The sequence below is a fragment of the Eulemur rufifrons genome, chromosome 19, assembly GCF_041146395.1.
Source record: "Eulemur rufifrons isolate Redbay chromosome 19, OSU_ERuf_1, whole genome shotgun sequence".
In the NCBI taxonomy this organism is placed as follows: domain Eukaryota; kingdom Metazoa; phylum Chordata; class Mammalia; order Primates; family Lemuridae; genus Eulemur; species Eulemur rufifrons.
In genome coordinates this window covers 103,887,669-103,909,852 of record NC_091001.1, presented here as the reverse complement: position 1 = coordinate 103,909,852, position 22,184 = coordinate 103,887,669, and the positions used below count along the sequence as shown (strand labels likewise).

General features: G+C 49.0%; 1 protein-coding gene across 1 annotated transcript in view; it reads right to left on the bottom strand.

Annotated features, from left to right (window-relative positions):
* Positions 1–22,184, bottom strand: part of CYRIA (CYFIP related Rac1 interactor A) — a 101,553-nt gene that overhangs the window by 58,761 nt on the left and 20,608 nt on the right. Inside the window, exon 2 of the mRNA XM_069494237.1 lies at positions 298–447. The gene's annotated coding sequence lies outside the window, so the exon portion shown is untranslated. The remainder of the gene's footprint in view (positions 1–297; positions 448–22,184) is intronic.

The window sequence follows — 22,184 nt, the reverse complement described above, 5'->3', positions numbered from 1 at the left end:
GCAGAATACAGCTACAGAACCCAGGGGCCTTTACTTCAAGATGACAACCAACTTAAAGTGCCTGTCAATTACTATTTATGTCCCTTTTTTTTTTTTTTTTTTTTTTTTTGCTTGTCTTTCTTTAGATGTACGGTGATGTTGGGAGGCATGGCCTCTAATCAAAGAAGACAAATTGGGTCAAATGAACATCTTTAATAGTTTCAAGTCTTCTATAAGTGTGCATATTACGTACCCCCTCCATTACAATGATGGTTATTATTGTGCTATAGGCTATAGCCAAAGTCAGTTGTTTCTTACCTGGAAATATCTCTTAATGGTTCAGTTTCACCAGTCCAGGCTGATGGGACGAACCAGCTGAGCCTCTGGCCAAGGCACGTCCGGCTCCCCAAATTACGACTGTGGCCTCCGGGAGTCCTGCAGCTTCTCTGTCCTGAAGCTGGTACCCTGCTAAGAGAGAACGCAAGTCATGTCACCAAGAGAGGCAATTTCCTGTTCTCCTCCAGTCACAATGTATTTTTTTAAGGAGAGCAGAGAAAGTCACAAGATCATAGATTACCGGCTGGAAGATATCTATGAGATAATCTTATCCAATTCTTTCATTTTATAGTTGGGGAAGTCGAGGCTCAGAGAACAAAACAGCCTCATTCACAGCTCCAGCAATTTGGGAGTAGAATCCACACTGAAATGTGACTCTGACTCTTTGGCCTGTGGAATTTTTTAAAATGCAGACACATGGTCAGGCTGACTTCTCAAACAAGTGGTCACTGACCTTGAATGGGAAGGTTTTTTTTTTATTGTTTTTATCAGTTTTTTAAAACAGATTTTCAAATAGGGAGGTGACACTTTTTCCAGATTGCTGTTTTTGCAGTTTTACCCCTGGGAGCTAAATTAGTAAAACAGTTCACCACAGGCATGTGGTTGGGATGCTTCTCCCTGTTTTCCATTAGAAAAACACTGTTGTGGAATACATGACCCAGGCACACAGGGACACAGTGGGGGGTGGGCTCTGCGTTTCGGTGAGAAGCATGTGTGCACCCAGGTGTCTCTCTCTCTCCCCGCCCCCATGTTTCAGGGAAACAGTAACAGATACGGGCTCCCCTTCCATGAGTGTCATTTACCACGAGATCTTTTTCTGGCTATCATACATTTGTATCATACATACACTCCTCTGTGTAGAAAATCATAGAAAAAAAGAAGAGAGTTCACATTTATTAAGCGAATATCTGCCAGGCATACCATGAGAATTTTATAGATATGTTTTCTTAATTTGTCCTCAAAAAATACCCGTGAGATACCATTAACTTCATTTTTTCCAAAGAGGTAGAAAACCAAGCGTTCAAGAGCTAGAATGACGTGCCGAGTCATAAAGGGAAGGCAACACAGAACCAAACACGAACCTGTGTCTAACTCCTAAATCTTTCTATCATCTAAACTGGACCATGGTGAGTTACTAGGCCACAATACTCAGAATAGTCTATTTTTTCCAAAGTTTTAAAAGTTTTAGCTCAAATGCATGAGAATGTTCTTCGGAAGCTGGAGCTGTTACACAGACATGAGGGATTATTCTCATTGTATCCTCTTTCTGACAGGGGGCTCTACAGACCACACTTCCTGCCCGGCTCCCAGCTGGGACGCGCAGGCCCCCAGAGGCCAGGCTGGCAGCAAGCGGCCACCTCAGGAAGTCACGATTATCAATGCTCCCTGGCTCTGGGCTTTGTTCCTGTTCTCAGACAACAAGGGACATGCCAGGAGAGTTGGGGTGGGGGTGGAGAAAGAGGAAGAAAAAACAGGAAGTGAAGGGGGGAGGAGGGAAGGAAATGATAGAGAAAACACAGCAACTCTGAAACGTCCTTGGCCCGATGAGAAAGTCACTTTGGAGGGGACATTTGTGGAGCTGAGCCTTACAGTTTGGGAAACCGGGTCACAATGATAACGGGGAAATAGAGGGAGAGAGAAGTTTGTTTCCCGGGGACTCAGGGTGGGCGCCCATAAATTCCACTTCCCGCCACAGAGCCCGCCTGGCACACGGCTGCTTCCCACACACTCAGGTGCAGCCGACACCCAAGGAGGAGAATTTCCAGAGGAGGAGCTTGGGGTAAGAGCACATCCCTCACCTCTTGGCTGTGAGGCCAGGTGTGTCACAGAAGGATCTGGAAGCAAGAGAGAAGCCGCTGACGTGACCAGGTATCAGGGGGAGCCATCCCAGCCCCACTGCTTTCCTCTCTCAGATGTTCTCAGAATGATAACCCGTTTTCAGTGTGGCCACTGGGACCGATTTGCCCAGGCGGGCCCAGCAAGAATGTTGCCATCATCCACCGCAGAACCGAGAGGGCCAGTTCCGCAGAACACCGAGTCTCCTGCAAATCGTGATCCTAAGGTACTTCCTGCATGCTTTTTATCCATTGTGTCTACTCTACTTACAGATGCTTACACAGGTCCCCAACTCCAAATGCACATCATTAAGGACGGCCGTCACCTGGTAAGGTGAACAACTACACAATAACAACCTAATACTTTAATACTAATACTACTGGTGCCTTACGGCCCTGATGGGCACCAGGAGGGGACAGAGAATGTAGAGTCCCCCAGCAGACAAGGCCCTGGATACCATCCCACCCCTCCAGCACGTCCCCCAAACTGGCTGTGCATCTGGGAAGCTAGTAAAAAGGACAGACCCAGCCCAGAGTAGGGGACAGGAAATTTGTATGGTTAAAAATCTTCTGGGAGGGTTTCAGTGTCCCCGACCTGGCTCTGGTCCACGGACTGGCATTCGGACAGCACGTGCCCTGCTTCAGCCGTCACCGTCCTCCTCCTCCCATCGGATAGAGGTGGCCACAGAGGCCCTACAAGGGCAGGGCTCACTCGAGGTCCCGCAGGGAACAGCCTCCCTGGGATCTTCCCCCAGCCTGTAAATTGCCCCCACTCCCAATCCAAACAAACACAGAGAAACAAAAAGTAAGTATATGTTGGAGAGGAGTCCAAGCTTTTTGAAGTGATTGCTGGTGGTTTTTGCTGTGTGAGTCACCCACGGGCCAAATGTCCCGTAGTGAAAACAGAGATCAAGTATGGAAGGAAACCTCCAGTTCCCGTGGGGGTCTCTGCAGGCAGCATCACCTCACCCAGCACCAGCAGCCGTGGCCAGCGCCTCCCACAGCCCCTCTCTTCTGTGCCGGGCAGGACCAACACCGCCGCGGACAGGCAGGAAGGTCTGCCCTCTGCAGCGCGTGGAGGCCGGCAAAGTGCTTTTCCAGATCTCGTCTTCTTTGACCATTTCGAGAGGGATACAAAGCAGAAGAGATCGCCTTGTTTTGAAAGCAGAGAAGCTGAAATGCAGACACATGAGATGACGTATCCAGGGTCACAGAACAGAACCAGGACCTGAACTGGCATCACCTCACTTCCAGTCTTGTGACCTTTTCACTATGTCATGTGCCCCCGACCCAGTCAGCGGAGGGGCTGAGGAACAGCTTAAAAAGCTACCTGGCTTCTACTTCTGAATGGTTCCAGCAACGGGAAGGCAGGGCTGGGGCAAACCGAAGAGAAGGCAAAACAGATGGCAGGAGGATTAAAGAGAACCCATTCCCACCCTCCGGCTGGGCAGACAAGGGGTCTGAAGCCTGGCATGGGAGCATGCTCGTGCAAAGTCCCACAGCTCACCAGAGGCAGAGCTTAGACCGAAACAGTGGCCTCTTTCTTACAATACCTGGAGCAGGACCAACATTAAGAAATATCAGAAGGGGCAGGTGTTTAGATAATAAGAATAGCTAACACTTATCAAGTACCTGCTGTATGCCAGGCTTTGATTAGCACTGTGCATCTAGTAACTTCCCAAAAGTTCAGAGCAGCCATACGAGGTAGGGATTGCTATTGCCCGCTTTGCAGATGAGGGAACTGGGCACAGATTGGTTAAGTCACTTGTCCAAGGGATTCAGCTTTTGTGAAATGGAGCCAAGATGTGAATTTAGGCAGTTTGGCTCGAACTCTGTGAGGCAAAATAGTGGAAAGAAAGAGAAAGCGACACTAGGACCAGCTGACACCGTCATTCCCAAGGAGAGCAGGGAGAGAGGGAAGTCTCCAGGCAGGGACTGTTGAGAGGTGCTGTGCAGGCAGGACCCCGAATTTGGTCTCTGGTGCCCCCTGGGTGGCAGCCCACCAGTGTCAGCTGACACCAGTAAATGCCATCCTGGTCTTGGTGTTTCCACAACACCACTTGTGGAAGGAGGGAGTGGCTGGGCTGGAGAGGGGACAGAGGGAGGGCCTGAGATGGGACAGTCATCGAGGTGGGTGGAGGAGATGATGTCTTGGGAACCCCGTTCTCATCTACCAGAGGGATGGAGCGGCTGGGCGGGCAGCGGCGCTCTGCCGACAGCCCCCGGCACCGCCAGTACACACGCTCCTGGACACAGGCTTCTGGGATGCCGCCCCGTTCCGGCCTCTTGCAGCCTGGAAGGCAGGAAAGACAGGACTCATCTCTCACCAGCTCCCGGATGAAGAGACTACAGCCAAAACAGTCACAGTCCCAGAATAACAATAGTAACAATAATGGCAGCGGTCACCATTTGCCGGCGGCCTATTACACGTCAGGAAATAAGCTGGACGTCTTACATAGACTATTTAATAACTATAACACCAACTCTGAGAGGTTCATACGTTTATTCGAAAAGCTAAGTAATTTTGCAAAGGTCAAAGCTAGCAGGCGGCAAGAGAGGATCTGAACCACTGTTCATGGGAGTTTTGGGCCCATGATCTCACCTCAAAGCCGCATGTGCTGTGAAATGCTTAAGTGACTTACCCATGACCATGAGACGGTGCTAACCCACAGCCAACTTCTGAAAGCGCACGAGCTCAGGTTTTCACTGAAACATTCTGTCCACCCTACACGGCCGTGCTGAGTGCCACTAACCACTTCCACGTACACAGTCACATACAATTAGGGTGACTTAATGGTTTATCATCCAACCTGGATACTTCTGAGAGTGAAAGGGGGTCCTTTTAATAATACCACTGGGACAACAGGCACACACCTGGACTGTCCCGGGCACACAAGGACACATGGTCACCCGAATACGATCCACAGTCCCCTGGGGCTGGTTACTCCCATGCCCAGTTGTGCTGGCAGAGAACTCTCCCGGACAATGCACTGCTTTCCAATTCACACAAACGCTCCTTTGTAACAATTCATTCTCCCTTTGTTCCCCAGGCTGTCTGCTAAATTTGTTGAGCTCGTAGGCCTTATAGATAAAACCGGCTGATGCAACTTGGTTATAAAGCAGTCATGCTATGATGTGAGAAAGGAGGGTATGACTAGCTTTAAAAATATATTTTAAAAGACTGGTGCCCTGACAGCCCAGAACCTGAGTGCCTGGCTGTTTTGACAACCAGCTAGTTAGTCCCTTGGAAGTGGGGACTCTGCGGCTCGCCCATCTGGGGAAGCTTAGGGCCAGTGGACGGGCAATCGGCCTGGGGAGTGGCAGCAGCTGCCGCTGCCCAGCCCCGCTGGAGAAACCGCCGTCCACTGAGAGGACACAGACCCGGTTTCCTCAGGGGCTGGCATATCTCTGAGACAAGGCCTGGCCTTTGTCCACGGCCAGAGGCACCGACCCTGCCTGGAGGGTGAGCAGCTCTAGCGTTTTTGGCTAGGGGTCCTCCCCTTTCCCTCCCTCTAGGCCTGGGGAGGAAGGAGGCTGCATTTAAAGCCTGCTTTTGTTTTACTCTTTCCCTAAGAATCTGCCTTCTTATGAATCTCTGGCCAAGAGGAAGAAAGAATCTGCTGTTCTTTTAAAATCAGGAAATCGGTCTTGAATCAAACTCGCACATCAATACAGGTAAAGCGAAGTGCTGACAAGAAGGCAAAGGGCATCAGTCTGTTCTCTGCACAGACTGTTTCTGGCATTTATTTAATTACAGAGCATCACAGGGCTTCTAGGCCAGGGATTTTCTGAGGCCCTAGAGAATCCCGCAGCCCCAGAGACCCCGACACGGCTCTTGGAGGCACCAACCGGCAAGGCTCTGGGCCCTCAGCCTGAATAACATGACCACAGAGGTGAGACCCTTTTTCCAAATGAAGTCACGTGCATAGGTTGCGGAAGTTAGGGCCTGGCCTTACATTCTCCAGGCCTGCCCTCCAACCCACCACCGCTGTCATTATTACTACTATGAATGTGAGCAGCAGTGGTAGTCAGTGGACACCTGGGACCTAGAGAGGGAAAGGACTCGTCCAGCAGGGAGGTGGGAAAGCCAGGACTAGAACCGTTCCCTGACTCACTATTAGATTTCTTCCATCTCAGTATGTGGCCTCCTGCACTGGGGAACCCAGAGTGGGAACCCCAGCGTGGGACCAGAAACCAGATGGTGACCGACAGGAGTGACCCTGACTCAGGCAATCCTGGACGGTCGGAGGTCAATGACCCAATGGTGATGGTGATGGGGCAGAAGAATGCCACTGGCTACATGCCAGGCACTGTGCTGGGCACCACGGGAGTGTTTCACCCAGCCCTCGTGTCAGTCCCACTGGAAACGTGGTCTCCTGTCATCCTCCTCTTACAGAATGGAACTGGGAGTAACTCAGAGAGGCCGAGTGACCAGCCCTGTGTTAATGACAAGTAGACAGTGAAGTGTGCGTTTGGATCCATGTCTGATGGCGCCCCCAGCCCCAGCCCTGACCACTGTGCTCCACTGCAGGGGCATCCAGGCCATCCCCACAGATGGTGGGTCTGAGCCCCAGGGTGGGGAGAGCAGTCGCAGGGGGCAAATGGTAGTAGAACCAGGACAAGAGCCCAGATCTCTACTCCTGAGCCCACGTTTGTTCCATTTCCCAAGGTTGCGGTTTAACATCTGTCTGTGATCTTCATCACACCTACACAGCCATTAAGGTGAGTGCACTGGTGCGCAGGGCAGGAGGACACCTGTCAAACTGGCTGGAGGATTCAGGAAACTCCACCCAGCTTTTCAAGGAGTTCACATTGTACCACCTCAACACAACCGCAGGTGACAGACAGCATTCCAGCATGTCAGCTCCTCCAGGCCCTCCTCTGGGTAGGGGGATGGGAGACACACTAGAAACCCAGTGAGATCAGCCTCCCCTGTCTGAAGCCGTGAGCAACAGTACAACCAGACCCTGGACACCAGGGCATTTTCACCTTCTCTCTTCCCTCCCCAGGGCTGCAATCACGGGAACGTCACCTCTAGGGACGAGTAAAAGGCACAACTCAAGCAGGTCTGAGACATCAGCAGCTGACAGCCTGCCTTGCTTGCAGCAGGAAGGCGGCAGTAAGACAGAAACAAACATTCCAGATGGTGGACTCTGAGTCTGACCACTCCAGGGTGACGCAAGCCAGAGGATGCCTGGATGGAGCATGACTGCTTTCTAGGAGGGCAAGGCGGCCTGGGTCTAGCCCCCCTTGGCCTTGGCTGGGCTGTGTGACCCTCAGTCAGTCACTTCTCTCTGATCTTCAGACACAACGCCTGTTAAATGCAGATCATATGGAGATATATACCAGCAAGCCTCTTTGGATCACTTTGAAAATCAAATGAGCTATTTGTGCTCATGTTTTATCTCCACCATTGGGTGGAAAGTTTCTTAAGAGGAGGGGTCATGTGTTATTCATCTTTACAGATATTGTAACTACCTAGAGCCCTGCAAAAATGAGAAGTATCGATGGTTGAATTTGTAAAATTCAGCTTCTTTGAGGGCAGGGAACAGCTCAGTGCAGCTGGGGAGGAAGGAAAGAGGTGGCGGAGACACAGTGAGCAGAAAAAGAGGCTGGTGCCAGGCTGCGGAGGACTTACACATACTGATGTTTCTAAATTCAGTCTGTGGCTGAACAGTAAGCTGATACATCAAAGGCTTTTATAAGTATTAGTGGGAGGATGGGGCTGTGGAAAGAGCCCGGGGTCTCAAACCCAGCAGTTGTGAGCTCCAGTCTCAACTCTGTAAGTTCTTTGAATCTTGGTGGCCTTATCTGCACAATGGGAACAACAGCCCCATTTCAAGGTCATTAGGGTTCCCAAGCACTTAAAGTGACCATGTAGAACTTGGCACCTATCTGAACTTCAGCAAATATGACTGCCCTAAAGAAGCAGGGCCAAGCTGACCTGGACTATGGATGCTAGAGAGGTTCCAGGCCAGTGCTATGTTGGAGTGAGCAACTAAGAGACGGTGCCATGGCCATACTGCAGTGAGCACAACCTAGAGCCAGCGTGGCCAGAGACACCTGTTGTCCAGGTGTCCGGCAACTCTGGTGTGGTCTAGCATATCCTGCAAACACCTGTGGCACTCATGTACCCCAAAGCCACATGGTCTCACATGACAACAAACACTACCTAAGTCCCACAAACCACTTCAAAACTTCCCAGTGGCCCTGGCCTCCAGGACCATCTACAAGCAGCACTGTTAGGTGACACATGCTGCGTGTTCCATAGAGACCCCACTTATGCCATAAGGCTGGGTGGAAGGCCAAGCTCTCTGGGCTGAGAAGCAGAAGATCTGAGCTGGCTCAGAGAGTTTCAGCTTTGACCTGAGGTCTCTGAAGACACTGGGGCAAGTCGCTGGCTGCCACCTGCACAATGAAGGGGTTTCAGCCGGGCAGTCTTTGGAACTTCAGACTCTCAATGCCTAGAGCTGCCCTTCCATGGAGTGTTTCTGTAAGAGCGTAACCTGTCATACATACTGCAACTTAAAGAAGTAATTTTATTATGCTAAAAATACCATGACAATGGAGTCCTACAGAACGCTCCAGTGCAAAACCAACCGTCACGCACTGACGTCCAGAGGGGGCCTGGTCTTTAGTGCTCGCCTGACCCATTCCTCTGTGTTGCCTAGGGTGAGTCATTTCACACTTCTGGGCCTCAGTGTCCCCATGGGAACCTCAGAGGCAATGACTGCAGCCCATACTATTCCCCAGCACACTCTGTTTCTTAATACTTCACGGAAAGTGCCAATCTCATGGCACTTGGACACCTGCAGCTGGCCATCCTTCACTTTCCTGGACAGAGCCGGACACACCCTCACTAGGCAGGCATCGGGGAAACGAGACACTTCCATCCTTCTTAGAAATAGGGAGAGCGTCAGAGTCAACAGGATGAGGACTGACTGAGGACATACCTGTGACAGCTGGGAGCCGACTCATCTACAATGCCGACAGCAGTCACCCCCGGCCCCAGCAGACAAACACCGGCAAGTGATCCATAGAAGAGCCCAGCTGCTGTCCGTGCTGGGCTCCCTGCTGTGGGCAGAGCAGGAGTCACATGATCCGCATTCAGGCTGCAATCATCCTCGAGATGCAAGGGGAGCCTGCTTTCCCCAACAGCACAGGGCTGGGGGAGCGAATGCACCCCCACCAGGGCCTCAGGCACCCCACAGCTTGTCATGGGAGAAAGGGAAGTGGGCGCAGTGGACATGAGAATGAATAAGGACAGGATCTCCAGAGACACGGACACAGAAAAACATACTTTCCACGTACAACCACCACCTTCTAACAAAATCCACATTCCCAAGCCTAGGGTTCGACTCTCCGTAAAGGAGTCTACACTAATTGAGACCCATCCTTCACGTAAGCTCTCGGCCGAAGCCCAGTGTGATTTACTGCAGCGTTGTGCTCACTCGTCCTATCCCACAGCCTAGACTTTGACCTGCCCTCTTTCTGCCACCAACAGTCTCACGTCCTCCATGAAGTCTTCTCCGATATCCCCCTATTCACTATGGTCCACACTGGCCTCTCCCTTTCTAACGCTCACAGCACTTTCTATCCGTGTCACTCAGCATTTAGCATCCAGGGATTGCCTCATCCCTTTTCTTTTATTTCAAAGTATTATAGGGGTACAAATATTTTTGGTTACATGGGTCACTTTTATAATGCTTGAGTCAGGGTTTTAAGTGTGTCCACTACCCAGACAGTGTTCATTGTACCCATCTCATCCCTTTTTGACTAGACTGTGGCACCACCCTCCTAACTAGCTTCATCCTGCTGGGGCTGCGGCCCTGTAACTCTGCAGAAGAACTCTCTAAAGCACACATCTCATGATGTGTCTTCCCTGCTTAAAACCCTTCAAGCACCTCCCACTACCTTCATGGTCAAATCCAAATGCCCCACCATGCTGCCACCCCTCCCCTGGGGCTACCCACCTTCCAGTCACACCAACCACTGCCCAAGGTTATGTAATGAGGTGACACCAAAGGAAGAATGAGAATGCAGATCTCCTGACACCCAGCTGAGGGTTCTTCCCTCAGTCCCAGGCCTAATGCTGGACCACAGGTAAGATAACTAGGAGCAAATGCAGCTGAACTACAGCCAGAGTGAAAAAGCCAAGACCAACTAAGTCCTTATGCTTGGTGAGCTTACACTACTAGAATCACCAGCCCATCCACCGAGCAAGGAGTCCAAGGCAGGAAGCATCTGAGGCTTGGGTATAAGATAGTTCATCTGCTCTTTATGTCAACAGTGGGAAGAGGAGCAGTATTTCTCCTCTCACAGGTGTGGAAACTAAGGCTCAGAGTAGTCACAGCTCCTATCTGGACTAAAACTCTGGCCAAGACCTTTCTCCTACATCCACAATGGCATATCTAACAGCCCACCGGCCATCGTCACTTTGATGTCTCCCAAGCACCTCACACGCCACAGGTCTGATGCTCAGGCTGAGTCCTTCCAGGAGAGCCACGGTGAAATCCCTAAGGGATCTACTCTAAGGCCCAAGCTGTCCCACTCCTTCTACAACTCCTTCCATGGAAAGGCTGTAAGAAGAAACTTTCACTTAACAGAAAAGAGAGAAAATTCCACTCTATGCTTTCCCAAAGAGGTGATCAAACACCCTTACCAGGCTCACGCTCCCTCCACAGAACATCCAGTGACAAGTATGTGCATTTGGAGGTGGAAGAACAAGGCCCAGAAGAGAGTAAGACTACTACGTGAACAGCAGCACACAGGAACCCAGGGGGACCCTGGAGCCAGTTAGCACCAGCTCACCAGAGCCAACTGTACGTGTTTCTTCCCAACTGCCTGTTCAGGTAAGTCATGGAAGCAGTGTGAAACCAGCCATGGTGGGAGTATTTACACCATGGAAATTGGCACATGCTCCTAATCAAGTTTGTTCTGCTTTTGTTTATCCCAGAGAATTAATTATTAAACATTTACCAGCACACCAATGAATGGGTCTAAGTTGTAGCTATAGCTCTGTCTCCACCTTGCTGTTTGACTTGGGCAAGTTTCTTCCTGGCCTTATCTGTAAAGGACATGAGGGCACTTCGGAAAACGGAAAGTGGTGAGGAGACATTTGGCAATGTCTGCTGACATTTCTGGTTGTCACAACTGAGGTGTGTCTGGTGCTACTAGCCAGCGATGTGGGTAACCATCCTACCACGCACAGGAGAGACCCCCATAGCAGGGACCTGCTTGGCCCAATGTGTTAGTAGTGCCGAGGTTGAGAAATCCGGATGCAAAGACATTCAAACACAGTGACCCATTCAAGTACCTTGAACACATAAGCATCCAGAAGGAAATTAATAGATACTGGGGTCATCTCACAAGAACCCTGGAAGGCCAATGGGTGCAGAACATCGTGATGTATGCTACAGGTTGACAATGCACTTGTAAGACAGAACTCTTGCCCTAACGTGGTACTGGGCACACCATAGGTGCCTACTAGTAGTTTATGGGAAAAGCAAATGTATCTAGTTGAAACCATAATGCAATCTCTTTAGCAAGCCCACATTCTAGTGTGTGCACCTCCCAACCCCCTGCCCAGTGACACCACTTAGAAGAATGTGACAAGTGTGATTTCACCTCCTCTGGGAGGGTAGTGAGAGAGAAGAAATGGTGTGAAGTTCTAGCCCTGGAGACTCAGGCTAGACAAACAGTCACTAGCCTGGAAACCACAACAGCAATGGTCAGAAGAGCAGTTTTATTTAAGTCACTTTCTAATAGGAGTTGAAACATCTTGAAAGGTGAGGTTTTCAAAGGCTCCTCTAGGGAGGCAATTGTTAAAAACACGCAGCAGGCAACCTTGCTTTCAACACATTCAAAGCCACTTTTTTTAAGACAATCCTTTTATTCTCTGTACCACTTGGGATGGAAAATGCATTTAGCACAAACCACCCGAAGAGGAAACAGCATTGGGTAAGAAACACCACTGACATTGTGGCTACACGGGAACCGCAGCAGAATCTCACTAGGCTGGCACAGCTCAGACACTCACAAGGAAAAAAGCGATGACATGCAACATACCTACTGCCCCCGAGCCTCGGGGGCCTGGAGTCAGCGAAAGTGGGGAGTGTAGCTCAACCACAAGCCATTCCTGGAAGTCCCCTGCAAGACTCCAGACTCCAAGTCCTCGTGCTTGCTGGGAGAGGCAGACGATTTCTAAACGAGTAGATGACAGAACAGAGGACCTCCCTCTGTGTCTCCCTGAAGACCTGAATCTGACCATGAACCCTCTGACTCACAAAGCCCTTTAATTAAAAGCCCAACGGCTCGGAGCTAATTCTAGATGTGGCAGGACCCAGTGGCTTCTCATGCACCAGAACTGCAAGCAGATTAATGAAGATAATTTTGACCTTCCTGGTGTATGAATGACAACTTGCTCAACTATATATTAGACTCACTCAATGCCAGAGCTGGAAGCCACCTGAGCAACCGTCTGCCGCCCTTCCCTTGGTGGGTGAGGGGCCCGTGGCCTGGGAAAGGGGCAGGCTGCCCAGGCCTGACACCGAGTTTCTTACTCATTCTCAGGGGAGTGCAGTTTGAGGTGTCCAGAATTGAGTCACACCTGGTCAGAGAGCAGGTTTCTGTTGAGGTCTCTACACTCCCTGTAGAGGCTCATGGGGAGCTCAGAACGAGCTGGCTCCAATCCAACAGGGACCCAAGGTCACAGGATGGAAATAAAACAGTATCAGGCAAAGAAATTTTGAGAACCACCACATCCTAAAAGCCAGCTTTCCACCCCTCCTCTCTCAGTCTGTCTTCACATCCACACCCCAGCAAGGCAGGTCTTAGAGAAGTAAAGAAATATGCTTGGCCAAACAGCTAATGGATTTCTTTGATTCACCCAATGCTCACACCTTAAACAAATTCTTATCTTTTTTATTTAAAATTGTAACACCTAAACCAACAATTTGATGACTATTCAGGACAAAATGTTTATATCCCCCCAAATTCATATGTTGAAGCCAAAATCCCCAATGTAATGGGTATTTGGAGGTGAGGCCTTTGGGAAGAATAAGGTCATGAGAATAGAGCTTCATGAATGACATTAGTGACCTTAAAAGAAGAGCCATGAGAGAAATGAACCGTCTCTGTCTCCACCATGTGAGGATACAAATAGGAAACAGCCATCTGCAAACCAGGAAGGGGGTCCTCACCAGACACCAGATCTGCCACGCTTTGATCTTGGACTTCCCTGCCTCCAGAATTACGAGAAATAAATTTCTGTTATTTACATCACCCAGTCAATACATTCTGTTATATCATCCTGAACTGACGAAGACAATGACAAAAGAAGACAATGACTTCTTCAGTAAGGACAAATCATTTTTCTATATTATTAATAATCCTCTGATTCATTGGATTGCAAACTTAAATTTGTTCATACTAATGATGGCCAATATTTACGCATATCCTTTAGGTACCAAGCACTATACAAAATAATTTCTCATTATCAAAGTAGCTTCATGTAGAATCTACCTCTTCTTGTTTTATTGATGCAGACACAAAAAGGCCTAGGGTGTTTAAGTGAATTTTCTGAGATCACACAGCCAGTCAATGGCAAAAAGGTGTCTGATTCTGAATCCTGTATTCGTTCTCCCATAACGACCTGCTTCTGCACTGGGGGCCGTGTTGGCTCAGTGATGGATGAGATAGCACAGACTCTGGAAATCAATTTCCTTCTTCACGTGTCAGCTGAGCATGGTGCTGAGGCCTGGGTCACTAGGGGTGATGAATGAGGTGGCAGCTGTGACCTCATCTTGTGGTTTGGATGTAGCCACACACCTGAACGGTACACAGGACAGTCACCAAACCCCAGACAAAGACTTGACTCACCAGGGAGGGTTTGGTGACAGTAATAGGGAGGAGGAATCTCATCAAGCCCACCCTGCAACCTTCCACCTTTGGGGATGAAGACTGTGAGAACAAGTGTGACCTCTCGTCCTTGTTTGCTAATAGCTCATGAGCTACCAGAAACATAAACACATGAGATGACATGTAAATACAGTGTGGCGGATGACAGGCTGATGGGGAAGCACCAAGGATGGGCACCGGACTTCACCTGCATGGTGGGGTCTGGCTGGGAAAGGCTTCCTGGAGGGGCCAGGGCCCAAGGCGAGCCTGGACGCCCCGTGGCACCAAGCCAGGCAAGTGGGGGGCATTAGACTGGGAGGAGGGAGCTTGGGCACAGGACACAGGCACTAAAGATGGATGAGAGCGATGAAGGTCCTGGTGTGAGGAACCATGTGTCATTGGGTATGGCTGGGATGTAAGAAAATGATGGGATGGCCTGGAAGAGAGGCCTCTCTGCAACATGAGGCCGGGCTGGGAAGACCAGAGGGCCAGGCACATCCTCACAAAGGAGTCTACACTCTGAACCTCGGGTTTTACCTTTTCTTATTTGCTAAGGACAGAGTGACATTGTCATGTTTGCATTTTATATCATATGTGTGTGTGTGTGTGTGTGCTGATCTACATGTGATATACACGTAATATCACTAATCTAGCAGCAGTGACCTTAGTCAAGTTACTTTTCCATTTTGTCAATTATTTTATCTCTAAAATGGGAAAAACATGATGTCTCTTCCATACCCCAAAAGTGTTATAATAAAGTGAGATCATTAATAAGATTAGTAAAGACTAAAAAATGGGAAGCCTCTATAAAGAATTATATCTGGATTCTCTCAAGGCTGTACACAGGAGAACTCGGAACTTTTAAAACATCCACGTGAGAAGAATGAATTGGGAGGTGATTAGGGTGCCTGGGGCAGAGAAGGCCACTTCCTGCAGCCGGAGATGTCACTCTCTGGAAGGGCCAGCACTGCACCCTGGTAACAGCTTGTCCTCAGCTCCTGTGTTATGGGCTAACTCTGACCCATGCAATAGTGCAAGGAGGCAAAGAACCAAGACCCCAAAACCCACCTTTCTAATTTATCCAATGAATTTATGCTTCCAATTTTAGATAAAAGAAAGATTTCTCACAAAGCTCTTCTTGACTCTTAATAATAAACAGGTAGGCAAAGTATATTTGATAGTCAAATGAAGTGGCAGGGTCTTGGCCTTAAAGGGTGAGCACAGAAGTGCCCAGCTGATTTCAGGGTCCCTCTCAATCTGCCCTTACCCTGGATGTCTTTGACTCCTGCTGAAACAAGACAAGACAAGCGCGAGCAACCTAAGGGTCTAGAGCGCAGGAGCAGCGTGTGGAGGGTGAAAGCCTTCTTTTAGGAAGGAACAGTTTCTAACCATTGCACAATTACCTTTATTAGCATAACGTCTCATTGTGAGTTTGCAAAACACTCTCCCATTCCATCTCAGGAAGACGCAGTGACAGAAAGCACTGCCACTGGGGGGGAAGATGTCTGTAAAATTTAAACCATGGGGCATTTGTTCAAGACTCCTGGGAAATGATGTCCCTTGATATATAATTCATGATAGCCTTAAAGCGTGGCCTACTTCTGACACAGAGATGATGTATTTTGGAGAAGTTGGGGCGGAGGGAGGAAGAAAAATCACTCTCAAACGGCTCTGCTGTGCTCGCCTTTTGAGTAAAGCCCAGCAATATTTTGGACCACTCTTTCCTACCATAAGGGCTTCCCTTGAAGAGCTTTTTTATTTTATTTTTTCTCTCTTAAATTGAAGAGGCAGCATATCATCCAGTTTGAGCTTTATCTTCTGTAACACCGGAACCCATCTGTTAGCACATACAGGCTGCGAACCGTGTGAAAGCAGGCGCGCCCGCACGCACGCACACACGTCCTCACAGAGAGGGGGAAAAATCCACACTTCTGAAAAATTTATCATCAGCAATCCTACCAATGCCGACCAGATAGCAGCACTTTTATCCTTTTATGGGCAGATTCAGGAGGAAGCCAACCTCGCCCCCACACAGGCTCTTCCCCCTGCGCTGCCACAGGAATTGGGATGCTGGGACTGGTGGCCCTTCCCCCACCGCACTGGGAGCCCAGCCTCCTCCGGACATCAATGCTGACCCCCCTGGGGCCATGGCCACCATGCTCCAGACTGCCTGGGGGCATTGGGAAGGTTTCCAACCTCTGGCACGATGGCCATGCCTCTGCAGCTGGTTTTCTAGGGACACGAGCAGGCAGGATGCCTGGGCCCAGTTTTATCCAGGAGGAGCAGAGAGCCCCACCTGGTGGCCTGGCCTTTCCAATGGTGCTGATGGCCGGGTGGCACCCTGTATTGCCCTCTCTGGGCCTTGGAGCTGCCTCTGCTCAACAATTCCTGACAATGCTGCATGCAATGGATCAGATCCAGTGCAAGAGAAGAGCAGAGCTTGCAGGCCAGAGGTGACCTGGATGGGCCAGCTCTCACCTCTTTAAAGTGGGCACAGTGCAGGTGGAGAGTCCTGAAATGCACAGGGCTCTTTTGTTTCCCAAACGCGGAAACCTTGTTAATCACAGAGTTCCCAAAATAAGCAGCTTCGTTTCACGAATGAGGCGAGGCTTGGGCACACACACGGCACAGGCTCAGAAGAGGATGGGGCGGGTTGGGGTGAAGGACAGGAGGGAGGCAGGCCACTGCCCTCAGAGACTGACGAGAGTCTCAGGACAGGAGCGCCCCCCAGCTCCACCCCGTACGCCCTTTCCTGGAGCCCGCTCCTCCACGCCTCACAGCTGCCCCCCTCTCTGCTCCGGCTGCCGCTGCCTAATTTAGGTCCTTATTATCTCTCTCCTGGACTGTTCTGCACGCGCAGCCAGATGACTCTTCCTGAAACAGCATAGTTATCACCGCGTCACTCCATGGCTCAAAAACCTTTAACGACCCCCCTGTTGATTAAGAAATAAAGCCTAGCCTCTAATTTCTAGGCCTTCTCATCAGGCCTCCAGCCAAACCCTCGCCTCCCCTTCCACCCCTCCTCCTCCCCTGTCCCCCAGGGCCCTGCTGAGCCTCCTGCCTGCATGCCCAGACCCCCACACCTCCCTGTATCTAAAATGTTCTCCTCTCCCTTCCATCTCCTTAATTCCAAGTCTAGTCCAGCCTTCAATACCAAATTCAAAGGCCACTTCAGCCATGAACTCAATCTTGACCCCAGAGAAAATTTCTTTGTCCTCTCAATGCTCATCATTTCACTCTACCTCAACCACTTTCTCCTGCCATCACAGAGTCTGTGCACCTTGCTTTTCTCCTTGGACTGTCAGATATCCGAGGGCACAAGAGTACCCAGGTCATTCACCCTTGTGCTCACTCCACCTAGCACAGTGCTGATGTAGCAGGTGCCCGCCAGCGTCGCATGAGCACACGCGTTGGTCTGTCTGCAGGACAGGAGACAGAAAGCTACTATGTGGGACATGCAGCTGATAAGCCGGTCGTGTCAGGACGGCATGCAGAGGAGGCAGGCTGGGTGGGCTGGGGACCAGAGCAGGGGACACAATGACCTCCATGATGCTAAAGCCAACGGTCAACTCTCAGTCTTCATCTTTATTAAACCCGTTAACAATATTTGATGCAATGATGTCACCGTCCCTTCTAGAAAGTCTCTGATCATCTCTAGGAGATCGTAGTCCCTCAATTTTCCTCCTAGATAATGGCTGTCCTCGGTTGCTTCCTTGTCCTTCTCTTTGTCCTAATTCTTAGCATTGGCATTTCCCAGGACTCAGCCTTCAGCTTCTCTCTGCTCTGTCAGGACTCGCTCCTTGGGTGATCTCTCCTTAGTTTCACAGCTTTAAATATCAACTCTATTTTGATAAATCCCAAATTTATATTTCCAGCGCTGACCTCTCCTCTGCTCAGAAGCTACACTCAGATGCCGAAGTCAAACTCAGCAGGCGCCAGGCAGCTCCTCGTCGTCCCTCCCATCCTGTTTACTCACAGCCTTTCTCGGCTCCGCTAATGGCAATTCCATCCTTCCAGTTTCTCAGGACAAAAATACCGAGACACCTTAGCCTCCTCCTAATTTCACACCCCACATCCAATCCTTCAGGAAATTCTTTTGCCTTTTCCCTTAAAATACATGAAGCATCTTTCCTCACCCTCCATCCCTGCGTCCAGCTAGAACATCCACCCCCAGGTCTCCCTGAGTCCACCCTTGTCCCCACTTACCATACTGCAGCCAGAGTGATGCCACTAAAATACAAGTCCCGCCATGATTCTTCTGTGGCCCAAACTCTGCAGCAGCTGCCCCTTCCCCTCAGACTCAGGTCCAAGTCCTCCCCCGTGGTCTCTCTGATGTCACCTGCTTCCACTCTCCCTCTGCTCCATCGGGCCCACCGCACCGGCCTCCTTGCTTGTCCTCAGCCACATCAGTCACCTGGCCTCTCTCGCTGCCCAGGTAGTGTGTGCTCACTCCCTCACCTTTTAATACTTCTTGCTCAAATGTCACCTTTCTGAGAAAACCGCCCTGACCATCCTTTCCAAGCAACTGTCTCACCTTTGCTCAGCTCCCTTTTTTCCCCATAGACCCTTTTACCTTCTAATACGCAAGGTAAAAAATATTCCTTTACCTTAAAGTTATTATTACTTATATGTTATAATAATGATTATAATTATTTATAATAATAATAAATACAACTATTACCATTATCTTAATGTATTACTATACTATTATTAATATTACTTTATTAATAATGCTATTATTATTATATTATTATCTACTTTTTTTTTCACTAATGCATCAGTATCATACCCCTACCACCCCTAGACCCATGCCTGGCAGAAAGCAGGCATTCAATAAATATTTGTCAAATGATTTTCCCTGACCTGTAGCTTAAACAATGAATGCCATTGAGCCATGGAGCCAGGCAGCCGAAAGGCAGGGGCAGGCAGGGGGAGCTTGAGGCACAAGGGACTGGAAATAGTGTTTTCTTCAACATTTTAAGGTGAACAGTATTGCAAAGACCCACCTGAATTATACAGTACCACTCAGGACGCACCACCGAGCAGTTTCAAACTTGCCCAGACCGGCCTAGTAAAGTTTCAAGGGACTTTAACATGCAGCTATGCTTAAAAAATACATACAGTCCAACTGCAAAGGAAATACACCAAAGTGGGTAAATAATTGTGTATAAACATATCCTCTACAATTTTGTTTGCATTACACATTTTTTCACACCTTTTTCCCTAAAATATTACCAAAACAATATCCTTCGTGCTGTATCTATCTGCCCACAATTAGATGCCCCCAGACATGCTTTCAGAGCCAGGCTCATGTCAGTCTTGCTCACTGTTAAGTCCTCAGCACCCACCCTGTAAAAAGACATAGTGTTTTCAAAGCCTTTGTTCAATGAATGAGGAAATGAATGAATGCCTCCGAACACCTCCTGCCAGGACCAGTCCCGTGATGTAAGAATATATTCTGAGACGCAGCTCTGCATTAGACTTGGCCTCCAGGCGGACAGTGCCTTAGCCAACACATCCCTCCCAGCACCTAGCACAGTGCCTGCTCCAGCAGACATTTCATAAGTATCTGATGACTAAAAGTCAAGTTCATCTACCTGCAGGCCTGGATGTGGTAAAGGGCACTGCTCAACTTTTTGCGCCAGCATCTCAGGACTGTCTGCTCCACTGCTGTGGCTCGATCCCAGCAACAGGGATGACACAGGTGAAGTCAATCACCCCACTTAGTTGCAGTGTCCTTCCTTCCACACGGGAGGTTAGGATGGAATCCTAAGACCAGTCCCTTTAGTGGACAGGCTGAGTCACTTCAGTGTTTGCATTGATAGAAAGGATGTCATCGCACTCGTGCCACACAGCTGTGGTAAGGATTTGTAAGACCCTGTGACGACCGACCCCACTGTGTTCCGGCCTCAGATGACCATTGCTCCCGGGGACATTCCTTGTCATGTCCTCCCATGAGCTGGAGCGTCTCATGCTGTTCAAGAGGCATCTGTCAAATGGCTGCTGTAGCTTAACTACTGTTTTCTATCAAAGCTTCCTCTAAGCATGCTTGCTTCCCAGATGTGTGTGCAGAGACTCGCCATTACCAAATTCAGAAGCATGATTGCGGGTTTCAGGCTCTTATTAAGTCAGGGATTAAGTGGGCTCCAAAACTAACTTCCTTGGAGGCCACACTCAGATAATCACATGAAGATGATTCCAGCGTCACTGGACAAGCTTTCTTCTACCTTGGGGGGAGCCTTTAACATGGAAGGGGGGCAATTATTGCTATGGGAAATAAGAATAAAGTAGAGCAGGAAAATAAAGCAGGACGTACACAGCCCTGTGCCCTGCATGTGCATGTACACGCACACACATACGCACACGTACAGCCACAACCACCCAGACCCTCAGAGGTCAGCAGCTGATTGGATTTACCTCATTCATAAATACAAGACTTATCAGAAAAACTGATTAACATTAAAATGAAAAAATATATTTATTTCTGCTTTCATTGTGATAGAAATCAGGGCCGAAAGACTTGGGCCAGTGACAGCATTCTTTCATGTGAAAGTCACATTTCAATGGAACTTGCAGATGTTCCAGGGTACAACCCGCAGGCAAGCAGAACGGATCCATGAGAACCAACATTCTTTTCATTTTTTCCAATAGGAGGGTATTTTCACAACCACTAAAAAAAAAAATCATAAATGACTTGCAATGGGCATTTGTTATCCTCTAAAAGAATTAACTTGCCTATGCTTGGCTTTTACGTTTATTCCACAAACATTTGCCTAAGTAAGCAAGGAAGTATGCGGGGCTAGCACAGGTGTGGCATTTAGAACCAGTGGGCTTCAGCTAATACAGTCTGGAGCAAGGCACCTCCCTTCTTTTAACCTTAGTTTCTCCTACAATAAAATGAAGCTCATATACAGTACCTACCCCATTTAGCTGCTGTGGAGTTTAAAGGAACTCTTGCAATAACAGCTAGTGCAGTATCTGATACATAATAGACCTTCAGAAAATGCTGAGTCAGAATGAAATGCCTGTTAAGTAAATGCCACTCTATTAGATGAACCACACGTATGCTACCTTAAAGGTGGCTGTACTATTGGAGAGATGGAATACACTCACCTACAACTCTAAAATAAGGTGGAAAGAAGTGAAAGCTCTAAGATGTCACAAAGAAAATGCTTTGGAAGATGAGACAAAGCAGAAATCATTTACAGCCAGGGACATAAGCGAATGCTCTCTGGAAGAAAGGAAACTTGAAGTAGGAGGAAGCAACAGTTTAATTTAAGGGAAAATGGTGGAGGATCAGTCATGTATTCGTTAATACTTAGAAAAGTCCAATCTGATATGCTTGGTAATTTGGAAAGTATAAGAAAAGAAAGAGAACATGACAAAGACCCAATCTCCAGATAATTTATGACTAATTGGGAAGAGATTATATATACTCGCGGGCGTGCGCGCACGCCCGCACACACACACACACACACACACACAAGCACACAAGTCCCTGACAGTTAGTGACAAATGCCCAATGAATAATTCAGAAATTGGAAGTGACCAGAGTGGTAAGGCAGCTACAGTGTGACCAGAAGTGCACAGGAAGGTCTCAGGTGGTCACCAACTGGCTCTGGTTTTTCCCTCTCTGGGCCTCAGTATTTCCATCTGTACAATGTATGGCTTGATTTAAATCAGATTTTTCTAACCATGTAGCAAAGGTGCACTAATTTATTCCCTCAGTCTAGGAGACAGCTGGTGGCATCCGTGTGTCCAGAGGCCCACCTCCCCCAGGCCACCACCCTGGGGCCACAGGCAGCTTCACCCACTTCCTCTGTGTGCTGTACAAATAGGACCATTTTTCACTTGGCCATGACACAGAACATGCTGAAAATTCCTAGTCAAGATCATCTCAAAGAATCCTGTCTGTTTGGTCAACCTATGGGGTGGAGCTTGAGTGTTTCCCTGAAAATGGAGAGGGCTGAATAGGCAAAGAGTCTCAGGAATGCAGAGAAGCCAGTTAGTGTGAGGAGCGATGAGGCCACCAGGCCACCGGGTGGGCGAGCTCAGGCCTCCCTGCAAGACCAAAGAAGCCACGTTGCAGTGTTAGAGCCTCCCCATGGTAACTTCTGTTTCCTTTAATCATATGTG